We start from the raw sequence: 8525 nt of genomic DNA, 5'->3' as shown, positions 1-8525 counted from the left end.
ACCCTATGTCTTGCCGTCATCTGTATATCTTTCTCTTATTATCTTTATTCATTCTTATGCTATCAGTGTTTACTCTCTTTCTTGCCGTCATCTCTATCTTATTATTATTATTATTTTCCTATCAATATGTATCCTATGTCTTGCCGTCATCTCTATATATTTCTCTTATTATCTTTATTCATTCTTGTGCTATCAGTGTTTACTCTCTTTCTTTCCGTCATCTCTATCTTTTTATTATTATCATTTTCCTATCTATATGTACCCTATGTCTTGCCGTCATCTCTATATCTTTCTCTTATTATCTTTATTCATTCTTATGCTATCAGTGTTTACTCTCTTTCTTTCCGTCATCTCTATCTTATTATTATTATCATTTTCCTATCTATATGTACCCTATGTCTTGCCGTCATCTGTATATCTTTCTCTTATTATCTTTATTCATTCTTATGCTATCAGTGTTTACTCTCTTTCTTTCCGTCATCTCTATCTCATTATTATTGTTATTTTCGTATCAATATGTATCCTGTCTTGCCGTCATCTTTATCTCTTTCTCTTATAATCTTTATTCACAGTAAAGTCCTTTCATTTCATATCACTATTTCTCTCTCATAATGTCTCTCACGTCCGTTCTCCATATTTTATTCATTGCATACTCCACTCGTCAATCATTTCTGATAATAAGCTCTCTCACAATAAAGTAAATGGAAAACAATGCAATATAGTTTATATTTTAAGATTGATTCATTCTTTCTTTGTATATCTATGGCTGTGATAAATGTACTTGAAATCAATTTTATTGAGGGGTAAAGAAGGTGAGAGAACAGATGCGGTGAACATTCATAATGAGACATTTCAATAAGATGCTGATTATGTCATGTATATCACATATAATATATTATGCCTATACCATTTTTACATGCTCATACCAGTGGGCAAAATCAATAACATTCTCTTATTTCTTATTGACTTATCATGGCACAACAAAGAAAAACATCCCCACGACGTCCCTTTTCATGCCCCGCTAAACCGGACATTGACAATAACCTGGGGTAATAGGGATTTCAATGGGCAGATTAGCCCATTGTCAAGGGTGGCTGAGCGGGGTACTTTCAAGTCTCTCCCTATTGAACTTCTTTTCTTCAACAACCTAAATACTAACCTTCTGAATTGTTAGAATACTTGAGCAAGGTATGTAAAGAAAGGTAAGAAGTCCACCTTTCTAATAGATTCGATTTGAAGATGTCTTATCATTGCTAAATAAGAAATTCTAGAGGGATAAAAAACTGCCGTAAATAAGAAAAATTAAACATTATATAATTATGATTATTATAAAAATGATAATTCAAAATATAACAAATGACGGTTCATCGAAAAGCACGTTTTCCGGTCTACAACTTTGCTGCACAATATTTTTCATCATGATCATCCAGTGAAGAGTTATAGCCTCTTGATTCAGCAGAGTCAATAAAGATTCCCTCGAAATGTGTGACCCTAAAAGAATGTGGCACAGGGGGGTTTTTTAAGTGGCGCATAAAGAGTTAATAAGGGAATAACAATCGATACATTTCCTCTGACAGTGTATGTTCATTTGAATACAATCTCTGCTATTAAACACAGATGTATATTATATTCATGTTTGTGACATGGTCTAGTGGATATGTCAATGGACTGTGGATCACATGGTTCAGGGTTCGAGTCCCACTGCAGCACTAATGTCCTTTGGCAAGGCATAAATCTACATTGCCATTCTCCACCCAGGTGAAGTAAATGGTTACCCGATAGGAAGAAATCTCTTGAATGCTTTAGCGCCTAATTATCATGGCGGCTCAGCTACAGCCGGAATGATAATATGATACTCTGTATTAAGCACAGTAGAGTATATTCATAATTTGTATAGTAGCTGTGCTATATAAATCAACATGTTATTATATTGTTATTATTATTATATTTAGTCTGTGAAATGTTTAGTATAAAAGCAATCTTGGCCTGAATATTAACATTGATAATTTTTAGTACCACATTGTATGCCAATTAGTACATTATTTTTAATGGATATCTTGCATATGAATTAAACTTATACAATGTAAAATCATATTGATCATGTGTTATTGAGTATGTAGAGTTATTTTTGCTCACTAATCAAAAGCCTGTGTTTATGCGTATGTAAGTCATCTATATGTCAAGATGCACTTGTGAAACCCTACAATACAACTGAGGTGGTAGATGTGTCGTACATTCTTGTTTTGGGCATTATAACGCTTTAATTAAATAGCATTAGAATGCTATATTATTGTGTTGTAGCAGTGTATACTTTACGATTTAAAAAAAAAAACCTTTTGTGACAATCATTCCACACTTTGTTGTTTGGCTCTATATGTACCTTTGAATCAGAGCCCAGAAAAAATATGCCAGAGGCATATAAGTAGAAAGGGCAATTTTTTTGGCACACACTTCATTTTTGTTTAATGACTATATTGCATTTGACGCCGGGAATGTAAAAAAAGGGAAAATAAGATTTAACATCCTTAAATTGGCACCATGTTGAGAAATTCAAAATAATCGTTTTTCGATCAATTTTGTTCTCTTTCTCTCCAACATTTCAACAGCATTCTTTTCTTGCCCATGTATATTCTTGTCAGAGACATTGATTTCATTGCAACAGTGTTGCAATAATAGAAAAATATTATAGGTGCCAATTTGAGGAACAATATGTGATCAATTAAGCCCTAAAAATAAATTCTGTTCTCAAAGGTAATGATGTTACAAAATGAAAACATTCCATGTGAAGACATTGCTGTTAGGTTAGCTCAGGTTCCTGCGTGCATAGTAAAGGAGGAAAACAAAAACTCACAGATCATGGTGCAATGTATTTGGGTTTTGATGAACAGCTCAAGATTTAATTTATAAAAAGATTTAATTTATAATATAGCATTTTGTATTCTTTATTTTGAAGAGATCTGAATCAGTGATGCCTAAACAGTGAACTTCTTTATTTCTGTCTTATGCCGACTCTTTATCCTTTCATTTATTGTATGTATAATCATATAAAGAGGATTCTTATCTTTCCATGCAGTGTGTGTTATTCATGATCTATTTATTGATTTAGGTAAGAAATTATTATTATGACAAGTTAAAGTACATGTATATGACTATACTAAAAAGCCACTGCAAAGTGCAGTCATCTCAAAAGCTTTGGACAGGTCCACAGACAAATATCTGAGGCCCAGATCAGAAGTTAAACTGAGTAGTTTAAGACTGACATCTAAGTTTTCTACTTTGTTAAACCTTTCCAAGACCCAGTCTCAGATTCAATTGAATTAGTAGAATACAGGCCTGAGATTTGGAGAGGTCATTCATTATTAAAGATCAAACAGGTATGAAACTAACTTTCATATTTACCCACTATTGACATATGTTTATGTAATAACAAGCTGAATATGAACAGTAAAGACTTGTCACTCAGTTCATTATATATTCATTAGTGTGGCAAGTATTATTGTAGTGCATGAAAACATTAGACATTGTAATTGTAAAATATCTCACTATTACGGTTTTTAATTTTTGATACAAAGATATTTTTTTATTGAAGTTGGTCATTCCACAAAGTCAGTGACATTTTTCTTTTTTTTCCAATCAAACTTTTTTTTAAAGCATATCTATTCTAGTTTGTTGCAATAATCAATATTCCAGTCATTGGTGCAATAATTGATGTTACTAATGTTATTATTACAGAACATTTATGAGCTTTTATCTATTTGTTTTGTAATTAAAGCTGTTAATTGGTAGGTGTGAGATGTGACAAAAACCTTTCTGTTGTTATATTTGATGCAGTATCTCTGTAGTTGAAGTTTTTTTTCCTAATCTGCAGGAAATGATTGTATTTCAAGTTGTATTGTTTTGCAAATCAAATGAACAAAGAAGATTAAAGATGAGAAGATATGTTTGGTGCTAAAATCAACTGAGATTGAATCTTTGAAAGAAAAGTGTCCTCATTGTTCTTCATATTTTAATAGGAAGATGTAAACAGTAATAGACAACACCAAATAGAGTTTTCATAAATTATGAAAATAAAGATAGCTTTTTAATATTTGTTATAATGGTTTATCTGAAGAAGAAAAAATAGAAGCTTTTGAGATGCTTTTTCTTTTCATGTAATAGCTACTTTTGTAATTTTTATTACTGCCAAACTTGAGAAAAATAGTTGGATATAGTGTACACAGTCACTTGTCTGAAAGTGAATTGGAGCATTTTTATACTATGCATAGTTTTGTAAATACAGCCTGTATTTTTGAATATATATTTGAGAAATAAATAATACAGTGTATACATGTACATGCCTTGTTGTCTTTCTTGTATGTCTAAATCTGCTTTATATGAAGTAATTCATAAAATTTATTTCCCCCAAAAGTCTCCCACATAACAGAAGGATATAACAGGAATGGCAAATATATCATGAATGACAAGATATTTTTTTTTAATTAAAATGTTCTGGAGCTTTAATTGAATTACATAATTTCTGTTTTTAAAATATTAATTACAAGATAAATGACGAGGTTCTGGCACGAGGTATTTTTATGTCGTAAACTTAATTTCATTCAGGATCAATACATTTTTTACTCAACAATATAATCCCACTTAGAGGGGCATTAAGACATAACACATGTAGGCACGATTAAGAGAACTATGCAATAGCAAAAGGTAATTTTTTTTTAATACTATTCACATTAGAAGAATTGGAAATGGTGGAATGCAGATCACAAACGTGTATATGGTACGAATGGAAAAACAAACATGTATCATGGCACTGTTCTTTAGAGCCCAACAAGGACGACATAGTAAGAACCACGACTAGATTTGAGACAATAACACAGAATCTGATGAACAAGATAACAAAATATAAAATCTGTACGAGCACTATTATTCATTTGTCTACACTCACATACATTATTCAATGCAATATAGCCTTGAGAAAATTAGAGAACATTTTGTCTAACTGGGAAATCGTGATGTGCTTGGCTTTTGTTTGACTTGAAGATGCACTATGTGCTATGAGTGCATTGCTAGAAGTTGTACCATTTTTGAAATTGGATGAAGAAGTTGAGGTATTTTGAATCTCTAAAAATGTCTTATTTCTCACTAAACATTGTTATAGCTTGATTAAGGCAAACTCAAGTTAATATTTTAGTCAGTGAATTGGAAATAATGTAATAATGAAATTAAGGGTGTTACTTCTTACATCTAAACTGTGTTTCAACTTTCAAAATCTTGGCCCCCAATTCAAAATAAGATATCTCCTGTAAATTGACCAGAATGCCGATCCGCACATCGTAGCTAATATCTATGTTTAAAAGTAAAATGCAGATATATTGCATTTTTACCACTTTTCTTTCTCAAGTACACCATGAAAATGAAGAGTAATAGAAAGAGGGAACATAGACAGGAAGGTGGTAGAGACAAGAAACTTGGCCTAAGATACACTATTAAAAGACACATTTTACTTATTCTATACAACTCTAACTTAGCAAAAGATACACTCCACATGAGTCAACAAAAATGAATATAAATAAATTCTGACAAAATATTCAATCCGCATTACCAAAAAAAAAAAGGTTTAACACTCCAAGGAAATTAACATACAGGGTGACCGAATTTATCATACATGGCAAGATGAAGTTTTAAATGACTTAAATGCTAATATCAACACTACTAATCTTAGGACTCTTGAAAAGAAAATGGTGAAAATGAATACAATTGCAGAAAAAAGTTCAATGTGAAATTTTAACTTGTTTAAGAGAAGAAAAAAAACATCAATGTGAAGGGGGTGTTTTATTAAATTTGATCTACAGTAAACTTAGAACTTGAGGAACATTACATGACACCATGCTGTATAAGTGTAGGTGAATAAAAAAAAAATGAACCAAACTTTTAGATTAATAAATGAAAGGACCAAGTATGTGTCTAGGAACCAATATGAACACAAATGATATCTGCAGAGAAAAAACGTCGCAGTAGATAGCTTTCAAAGATAATCATCAAAAAATTGATATTTAGATAAATATATATATATTGAGAATATTAAATTGGGGGAATAACAGGTTTCTTTCACACACCACCACTCAAAACAATGAAATAACATGAAAAAATAATACCAGTCAAGAAATGCTACTTACATCATTTAAAAACAGGGTATACTCTTCAATAACAAAGATCCCTATACATTTTTGAGACAATTTCAGCATTTCATAAAGAAGTCTTCCCAAATAATTTTGTTTTACTCAATGTTTAAAAAAGGCTAAGTCCACTCCAAAAATAATTTGCTTTTAATAGATGCAGAAAAACAGGAGAAACAGAGCAATAAAAAATTGATTAAAATCAGATAACTAATAAGGATGTTATGATTTTTTGTTAAAGTATGAAACACTATGGAACTTAGAAAATCATTTCACTAATTGCCAATTTGGTTATCATTTTGTGACGTCATTGCCTCACTAACCAATAATTGCTTTATATATTTCTATCCCATTAATTTCCCTTTTTATCCCTCTAAAAAAAAAAAAACACACAAAAAATTATGAACTTTAAAAAAGAATTGATACATTTTCTGAATATTGTATATTCATAATCATTAATTTGTATATAAAATTGGAAATTTATAATATCAATATAAGGAAAACAATTAGTGGATAGTAGACAATGACCTTACAGACTCATGAGAGAGTTGCCAATTTGTCTTGTGATTTTCAAAGACTTTCAAAGTCATTAAAAAATCATAATTTTCTAATTAGTTATCCGATTTTGCTCAAACTTTTTTTGATTGGTTTGTCTGATTTTTCTGCTTCTATTGAAAGTAGGTTATTTTTAGAGTGGACTTGCCTTTTAACAAGGCTTTTATGTAAACATGCAAATAACATCTAGACATACACAGTAAAAATCTATCCAATCATGTAGCTTTATATTGATAATTTTCATCATCGTTCAGGGATTTATTTATTAATTTGCAGGGATGAAATTCCTCATAAAGAGCTCAGAGTTTTGTTTTCCCTCATCTATATAGGCAACTAGTCGATTATACCTTACCGTGTCTTTTATTCTATATAATTCTTCATAATTCAAATCATTTTTATGCAACACAGGAATCCTGTTATATGAGACATATTATTCATTTTCGTTGTGCATTATAAACCCAATATCTAAACAATCTGTATGTTATATATATATTAAGGCACTTTTCTTAATTTTTTTTCTTCCTGAAACAAAATAAAATCTGTAAGAAGTTTGCAAATACAAAAATAATCAATATCTATTAACTTTGCTATTTCTTGATAAGTACATATAAAAATCAAATTAAAGCAATATTCTTTTACTGATAACCCATTGTGACTACCCGCCGTGTACTGACACACATTCTATTAAGAAAATAAATGGAAATACTATATTCACGGTAAAGCTACTTTTAGACTGAAACCTACAATTATCAAACTAGATTCAAGAATGCCTAAAGAAGAAAGATGAGTATGCAAAGTTTATTGAATGCTTTTAAAAAGATTATTTATTAGAGCCTTTAGGCCACCATGACTGTGATTGACCAGTTAAATGGTGTCATAAAATTGGTTCTACAAAAGAAATGCATGATAAAATTGTATCCCTTTGTATCTCTCATAACCTCTTATATGCTGGGCACTAAGTACCTATTTAATATATGAACAAAATTGTTCACAAAGAGCAGAATTTACACAACAGTGAAGACTGTCAATTTGACACATGGCTTTCTGATAAAAGAATTTACAGTCCCAAGCATTACTGTTTTGATCTTACTGTTTTGATCTAGAGATTAACCCCCGATAGAATCTCAATCTCAAATCAAGGCATGCAGACTGCTAATATAAAGTATCTTATTAATCATGTGAATCAAAACAAATTAGTCATTAAGAAGAATTCTCTGAGACCTACCCACAAAGCAAGTCCCTGTCTATCTCTTTTTTTTCAATGAAAAACTTGAAATATAAATATAATACTGCCCTTTCTTTATAATGATAATGACCATCTTTGGTCTAATCCATTATGGAAGACAGTTGTCTCAGGATGACCTTTGAACTACTACATTGCACTTCAATACCATGATAAAAGCAGTCTGTAATATATATCATGAAATAATCTTCAAATATAATACTGGCCACTGCATTTTCACAAGACTCTAATGTTATGTGAAAGCGGGAAGTATCTTGCAAAACATTTTAACCAAAATGTTCAATCGCCTTATACGTACATAATTTTCTCTCTCTCTCTCTCTCTTTTTTTTTTTTGGGGGGGGGGGGTGGCAAATTAAACTACTTCTTTGAAAAAATATTTACAAGCTATACAAATAAAAAAAATCCTTTAATTACTGGATAAAGCAGAGCTCAATATCATTTGAATTCAAGCACACAAATCCCTATTGTTTACCGCCCAACTCCAAGAAAATAAGTTAGTGTTTCGTTGTATTTTGATAAGTCGTATTTCGATGTTTCTATACAGGGATGGCGATG

The sequence above is a fragment of the Strongylocentrotus purpuratus genome, unplaced genomic scaffold (genome assembly GCF_000002235.5).
Source record: "Strongylocentrotus purpuratus isolate Spur 01 unplaced genomic scaffold, Spur_5.0 spur5_scaffold_6, whole genome shotgun sequence".
Lineage (NCBI taxonomy): Eukaryota > Metazoa > Echinodermata > Echinoidea > Camarodonta > Strongylocentrotidae > Strongylocentrotus > Strongylocentrotus purpuratus.
Note: the sequence above shows the minus strand (reverse complement) of the source record.